The following is a 7,983-nucleotide window of genomic DNA, read 5'->3' as shown; positions in this document are numbered from 1 at the left end:
CACTGAAATGAAAAATAAATTTTTTAAAAAAATAGAATAGAATGGTGTCCAGCCACCACCACTAACTACTGTAAAAGGAATCACAGTAGAAGATTCTGGATAGCTTTTTCCAGCCAGTAATGGTGCAACTGGCCTCTCCTGGGACAACTGACACAAGTGCCACAAGACTAGGGGAAGAAAATGCCCTCCCACAAGAAGTGGAAGTATGAGTTGGGATACCTAGCTGCCAATACTAAGACTGGCCCTTGATATATGTGTATGTGTGTGTGTGTGTGTGTGTGTGTGTGGACACACACACACACACACACTATTCGTGTGAGAGGAGGCAACAAGAAGCACCAGCCCCAAGACTGGATGGGGGAAACTTCTCCTGGGGCTCTGAGTTGCAAAACGAGGATAAGGGATGTTGTCTGCAATGCCTCCAATAATGAGCTGGTCTGAATCAAGACCCTAGTGAAGAATTACATCATGCTCACTGGCAGCCCATCATACCACCAGTGGTATGAGTCCCACCTGCACCGTCCCTGGCTCTCAACAAGGAGATCAAGCAGATACCTAAGGAGGCAGAAACTTTAAACAAAAAACAATCAGAAAATATTCAGAGAAAGCATGATGAAAGGGGAAAAAAATTATATAAAAATCAACAGTCTTTTGGAGGAGCAGTTCCAGCAGCACAAACTTCTTGCATGTATCACTTCCAGGCCAGGCCAGTGTGCCCGCACAGAAGGCTATGTGCTAGAGAGGAAGGAGCCAGAATTCTAATTGAGGAAAATCAAGGCATGGAAAGGCAAATAATCTCCTCCTTCCCCTTTAAGCACACATATTAAGGTGTTTAGTCTTTAAAAAAAAAAAATTAGTTAATAAAATCTGAATAGAGTAAGGGTAAATGTGGCACAAAACTGAAGATCATTTAAAAATGTCAGGCTTATTGGTCTAATATAGACTGGTATTAGCCACAAGACTATGGTGGCCCTCAGTCACTCTTTTTTTAAAAAAAAATTTATTATTAATTTCAATGAAAATTTACACAGACTTTGGATTTCTATTCATTCATTGTTGCACTTTTCTCCCCTCCTACCCCTCTCCTCTTGTACACTACCCTCTTGGAAAAGTAAAAGAAAAATTCTTTCATTGTTTTACAATCCCTCACCCTAGGTCCACTCCACTATGCAGCCTTCGTTCTGGTCTCCTGTCATGACAAAAATACTTAATCACGTATCCCTTTTAAATAGTTTTCTCCCTCATCTGTTTCAATGCAGTATACATTATTAAACCCATCTTTCTCAGTCTCCCACCAACCCCAAGGTCAGTTCTGTTTTACAACAGTGTCACCATGTGGTATTTGTCCTTTTGTGATCAAGATACTTCACTCAGCATAATGTCATCCAAGGTCATCCACTTTGAGTAATATTGCATGAGTTCCTTGTTTTTCAATGCAGCATAGTATTCTATTGTGTGAATATACCACAGCTTCTCCATCCATTCGTTTGTTGATGGGCACTTAAGTTGTTTCCAACTCCTTGGTTTTGTGAACAAAGCCGCAATAAACATGGGCGTGCATATTTCTGCTTGGATGTCAGTTATGGTCTCTTTGGAGTATATTCCCAGTGGTAGAATTACTGGGTCAAATGTTATCTCTATTTTCAACTTTTTGAGAAAGCGTCACACCACCTTTCACAGTGGTTGCACCATTTTACACTGCCACCAACAGTGAATAAGGGTTCTACTTTCTCCACAACCTCACCAGCATTTGTTGCTTGCTGTTCTATTAAATTTTGCTATTCTGACTAGGGCCTTAGTCACTCTTTAAACCTAAGAAAAAAATTCAACCCTATGTCTTAACTTTCAGTTAAACAATGCAATTGTTATGTTGTGTGGGATCTGAACTGACTCACAACTTACCCTACAGCAGGGTTTTCAAGTGACTGTAAACTGTACAGGAGGAGATTGCTTATATTTCTCCAGTGGAGGAGCTGGTAGATTTGAACTGCCTGCTTTAGGGGTGGCAGTACAACTTCATACCTCTAAGCTACCATAGCTAAATAACAGACAGGCCTATAAGGTGACAGGTAGGCACTGACTTTTTAGAAAAACCAACAAAAGGTCAAAAGAGCAGCATTTATTAAAGGATAGGGCAGTTAAGTGTAGGATGGAAAGATTAATGGATTAAAGATTAAGTAAACAAGTGTGTAGAATGTGAATACAGATATTAAAAATTAATGTTATAAATGTACAATGAATTTTTTAAATTAATGTTATAAGAATGTTATATTGTTTGTTATTGTTGTTAAGTGCCATCAAATCACAGACAAGTCATAGTGACCCTAGTAACGAAAGACCTGAACACTTGTATAACTTTCATCATTTCTCCACATTCATAGGGTTTCTGGAGACAAGCTATTTCAGAAGTGGATGCCCCTCCTGCTTCCAAGCTTGTTTTAATCAGGGAACTCCACCAAACACTGCCCACCATGTGTAACCATTATCACATTTGACACATCAGTGAATGAAAATCCAAGTTCTCTATAAACTTTAATAAATAAATAAGTTAATGAATGAATGTTGTAGGGAAGATTTAAAAAGAAGAAGAAAGAGTTGCTATTGAGTCAATTCTGACTCGCCTTGACCCCCCCATGTGCTTCAGAATAGAACTGAGCTCCAGAGGGTTTTAATGGATGTGATCATTCAAGTGTAGATCAGGCCCTTTCCTACAAGGCATCACTGGCTCCAGAGAACCATCAGTCTTTCAGTTAATGGCTGATGACTCGCACACTAGTGACACCAGAGGCTCACTGGCCCAGGGGAAGAACTATGTGTTAACTGTCTGCCAGACAGAATAAAGATGAAAATCAAAAGGGTGCTGCTCCTCATGCTAACCAAGATCTAAGAAACTCAAGATGTAGGTTTCCTTGTAATTTTATAAAACACAATGTATTGGTAATGAGCCTATGAAATACAATATATAAATGAAAGAATGTGTGAAGCAAAATGTATATGAATGAAACAATATATAAGAACTTTGTATACTAATCAACATAAAAGAAAATTTTTAAAGATGTACCAAGACCACACAGAAGTCTTTTGCTACAGATTTAAAAAAAAAAAAATACAATGGTGAAGTTTCACCTCACATTATCTGGGCATTACACTCAGCAGAGGATCAATGAAAAAGATCTGCAATGCTATACACTGCAACAGTAACTACAAAAATGGGCTCAAGCATACCAACAATTGTGAGAAAGAAAAGAACAAGACACTGTTTGTTCTGCTATATATATAGGGCCATGATCAGTAGGAATCATCTCAGTAGCACCTAACAATATATATCACAATAAATTGTTAAAGAATAAAAGAAAGAATATTTGATACTAGAAGGTACAAAAATTTTCTAGAAGTTGATTGATTCCTATGGAGCATGTTCTAAACTGATACACAGAAGCTGCAATGAACTGGAATCAACCCAATGGCAACAGTATTGGTACTGACAAAGTTTCTGATGAAATTCTTATAAAGAGTAAAGCCATGCCACTGTTGTTTGTTGTTGTTGTGTACTGCTGAGTTAAAACCAACCTACAGCTGATCTTCCAGTAGGTTTTGAGAGGCAATAAGTCTCATGGTAGCTGACCGCCCATCCGTTGAACTGTGTACCTTTGCACTGGCAGCACAATTCCTTACCATTAAACTACAAGAGCTCTGGCTAAAGAGTCTGTCATATTTTATCTGCTATAAATGAAGAAAATTATGTCTGCCTATGCAGTGGTCTATCACAAAATTGGGGAAAAAATGTTATACTAAATGTTAGCATATTCACATTTTTAAAATGAGGAAAGGATAAAAATAGTATTTTACACAGTCCCATTAACTGCAATGAGAATATGACAAACAAGTGATACAAAAAAGAAGCTCAATGCACACCCATGTTTATTGCAGCTTTGTTCTCAATAGCAAGGAGTTGGAAACAACCTAAGTGCCAATCAACAAACCAATGGATAGAGAAGCTGTGGTATATTCATATAATGGAATACTATGCTGCATTGAAAAACAAGGAACTCATGCAATATTATTCAAAATGGTTGACCCTGGAGGACATTATGCTGAGTGACTTATCTTGACCACAAAAGGACAAATACTTTATGATGACACTGTTGTAAAGCAGGTGTTGGGGAATTGGGGGGAGACTGAGAAAGATGGGTTGAATAATGTATACTGCATTGAAACAGATGAGGGAGAAAACGGTTTAAAAGGGATATGTGATTAAGTATTTTTGTCATGACAGGAGTCCAACAGAAGAATTTTTCTTTTACTTTTCCTAGCATTTACCTGAGATATTATACATCTATATTTTGAACTAGAATGGTAACTCTAAGGATTTTTGTCTTGTTTAATCTCTTACTATGTGAAGGGTCAGGGACTGCAGCCTTCAGTATGGACTGAGGCTCAATGTCAAGAAGACAAAGATTCTCACCACTGGACCAATTGGCAGCGTCAGGATGGATGGCGAAGAGACTGAGATTGTTCACAGCTTCAGTTTGCTCGGCTCCACAGTCAACACTCTTGGCACCAGCAGTCAGGAAATCAAAAAGCGTATCACGATGGGAAAGTCTGCTGTTTGGGACCTCTCTAAAGTACTCAGGAACAACGGTGTCTCTCTGGAGACTAAGGTGTGCCTGATACAGGCCGATCAGAGAGTTGGACAATGACTAGGGAGGACAGAAGGAGAGTGGATGCTTTTGAGCTGTGGTGCTGGAGAAGAGTACTGAATGTACCATGGACTGCCAGGAAAACAAACAGATTCATCTTGGAGAGGATTAAACCAAGCTACTCCTTGGAGGCAAGGATTCTGGGGCTTCGTCTGACATACTTTGGACATGCTGCCAGGAGGAACGGGTCCTTAGAGAGGGACATCATGCTTGGGAGGGTGGAGGGACGGCACAGGAGGGGAAGACCCTCTATGAGATGGATTAACTTGGTGATTGGGGTAATCGGGATGGGTGTGTCAGAGGCAGTGCGGTTGGTGCAGGATAGAGCAGGGTTTAGGGCTGTTGTGCATAGGGTCGCTATGAGTCGCAAACGACTCAATGGCACATAACAACAACTAACATGTATGAATCTAATCCTTAAAACAAATATTGTTTACACAGAACTCGATTTGTTCAATGTTGTCATGAAATGGTAAACAGAATCTCTCAAGAAATTACAAATTTTGCAAGAAAACCGCTGGGCACAGTCAACCAATTCAGCAAAGTATCAGGATCAACATACAAGAGCAACATACAAATATCAACTGGATTTCTCTATAATAACGAAGAGAATACAGAAATAGAGAAAGAATATCCATCACAATAGCTAAACACAAGAGTAAATACCTGGGATTAGATCTAACTAGAAAGAATATGGACCTATTCAAAGAAAATTATAAAACATTACTGTAAGACACAAAAAGAGAGCTGGAAAAATGGAAAATTATACCATGCTCATGGTTAGGAAGACTCAATATTGTGAAATTCTATTCTACCAAAGGCAATCTATAAATTCAATGCAATCTCAATACAAATACCAATTCCATTCATCAACAAAATGGAAAAGGCAATTTCCAAACTCATCTGGAATGGATAGAGACCCCAAGTAAGTAAAGAACTCATGAAAAAGGAGAAGATAGAAAGAAGGCATCTCACTTCCTGATCTCAAATCCTACTACACAGCCATGGTACCAGGACAGCGTGGTACTGGTACACTAAAAAGTACACAGATCAACAGAATAGAATTGAGAACCCAAAAATTAGTTCATCTATTTATGTTCAACTAATTTTTGACAAAAAGATGAAATTAGTTAGCTGGGAAAATAAAAGCCTTTAACAAATGGCATTGACAAAATTGGAAAACTGTAGAAAATTTAAGAAAGACCCACACCATACACCATACAAAATCAACTCAAAGTGGATCAAGGATTTAATAGTAAAACCAAGGACTATAAATTTTATCAGATAATAGTTTGGAAGAACTCTAGAAGTCCTAATCCACAATATGAACAGTCTTCACAAGAGTATTGAAAAACCTATAACAAGGAGAGAGTAAAATAGATGAATGGGACCTTGTAAGAATCAAATCCCTATGCACAACAAAAAACTTCTCCATCAGGGTAAAAAAAAAAGCCACAGACTTGGGGGGGGGCGGGGAATGGTAAAGATATGTCTTACTAGGGCCTTATATCTAATAAACTACTCCAGCATCTCAACAAGAAAAACGGGGAAAAGCTCAATCACAAAGGGGGCACAGGATGTGAATAGACAGTTTGCCAAAGAAGACATTCAGATAGTAAACAAACAAATGAAGAAATGTTCAAAATCTCTAGCTCTCAGAGAGATGTAAATAAAAACAAATATGAGATATCATCACACACCCCAGTAACAGCAGCAAAGTTCAGAAAAGCAGCAAACAACAAATGCTGGCGAGGTTGTAGAGAGATTGGAACCTTTTATTCACTGCTGGTGGGAGTATAAAGTGGTGCAACCAGTATGGAAGGCAGCATGGCACTTTCTTAAAAAGTTGGAAATAAAAATATCATTTGACCCAACAATTCCACTACTAGGAATATACTCTAAAGAAACCAGAACTGCCACCCAAACAGGTAAATACACACCCATCCTTACTGCTGTATCATTCACAATAATAGAGATGGAAGCTACCACCCAAGTGACCATCAACAAATTAATGGAAAGAAAAACAATGGGAGGTGTGTGTATATATATATTTTTTTTTCACGCAATGAAATACTACCCAGCACTGAAAAACAAGGAACTCATAAAACATTACACAACATGGATGACCATGGAGAACATTATGCTGAGTGAAATATCTCAGGTCACAAAAAGGCAAATACTGCATAACACCACAGTTATAAAACAGGACTGACATGGGGGTTGGGGGTAACTAAGAGAAGAGGGGATAACTAATGAATACTGCACTGGAACAGCTGAAAGAAAGAACTGTTTAAAAGGAATATATGCGTAAGCACTATCTGTATGACAAGAGTCCAGAATAAGAAGTGCATAGAACTAGGGATATCACTGCTGATGTCAGATGGATCCTGACTGAAACTCATGAAAACCAGAAGAATGTGTATTGATGCTTTAAGATTATGGAAAGGAAAAAAAAAGATTATGCAAAGGCATTCAACTGTGTGAATCATAACAAGTTTTGGCTGACATTGAGAAGAATGGGAGTCCCAGAGCACTTGATTGTGCTCATGCAGAACTATACCTGGACCAGGAGGCCGTGTGCTAACAGAGTAGGAGAACACTGTATGGTTTAAAATTGAGAAGGGACCTACAACCAGGAAAAGACAAAATAGATGAATGTGATCTTCTAAGACCCAAATCCCTATGCACATCCAAAAACTTCTCCACCAGGGTAAAAAGGGAAGCCACAGACTGGGAAAAAGAATTTGGTAATGACATATAAGATAAGGGACTTATATCCAGAATTTATAAAATATTTGAGATACACAACAAGATAAAGGTAAATAATCCAATAGAAAACTGGGCACAGGCTATGAAAAGACACTTCACCGAAAAAGACATTAAGATAGCTAACAAGCACATGAAGAAATGTTCAAAATCCCTAGCTCTAAGAGAGATGCAAATTAAAACAACTATGAGATATAATCTCACCCCAGTCAGAACAGCAAGCAACAAATGCTGGAGAGATTGTGGAGAAACTAGAACTCTTATTTACTGTTGGTGGGAGTGTAAAATTGTGCAACCACTGTGGAAGGCGGTATGGCACTTTCTCAAAAAGTTGCAAATAGCGATACCATTTGACCCAGCAATTCCAATACTGGGAATATACCCCAAAGAGATCATAACTGACATCCAAGCAGAAATATGCACACCCATGTTTACTGTGGCTTTGTTCACAATAGCAAGGAGTTGGAAACAACCTAAGTGCCCATCAACAAACGAATGGATAGAGAAGCTGTGGTAT

The 7,983-nt window shown here is 38.6% G+C and overlaps 1 pseudogene; it reads left to right on the top strand.

Moving 5' to 3' along the window:
- Positions 1-306: 306 nt before the first annotated feature.
- Positions 307-795, top strand: LOC102846991 (annotated as a pseudogene).
- Positions 796-7,983: the final 7,188 nt, after the last annotated feature.

The sequence above is a fragment of the Elephantulus edwardii genome, unplaced genomic scaffold (genome assembly GCF_000299155.1).
Source record: "Elephantulus edwardii isolate Elephantulus edwardi_28Jun2011 unplaced genomic scaffold, EleEdw1.0 scaffold00019, whole genome shotgun sequence".
Lineage (NCBI taxonomy): Eukaryota > Metazoa > Chordata > Mammalia > Macroscelidea > Macroscelididae > Elephantulus > Elephantulus edwardii.
Note: the sequence above shows the minus strand (reverse complement) of the source record. Positions and strands in the feature narration are given on the sequence as shown.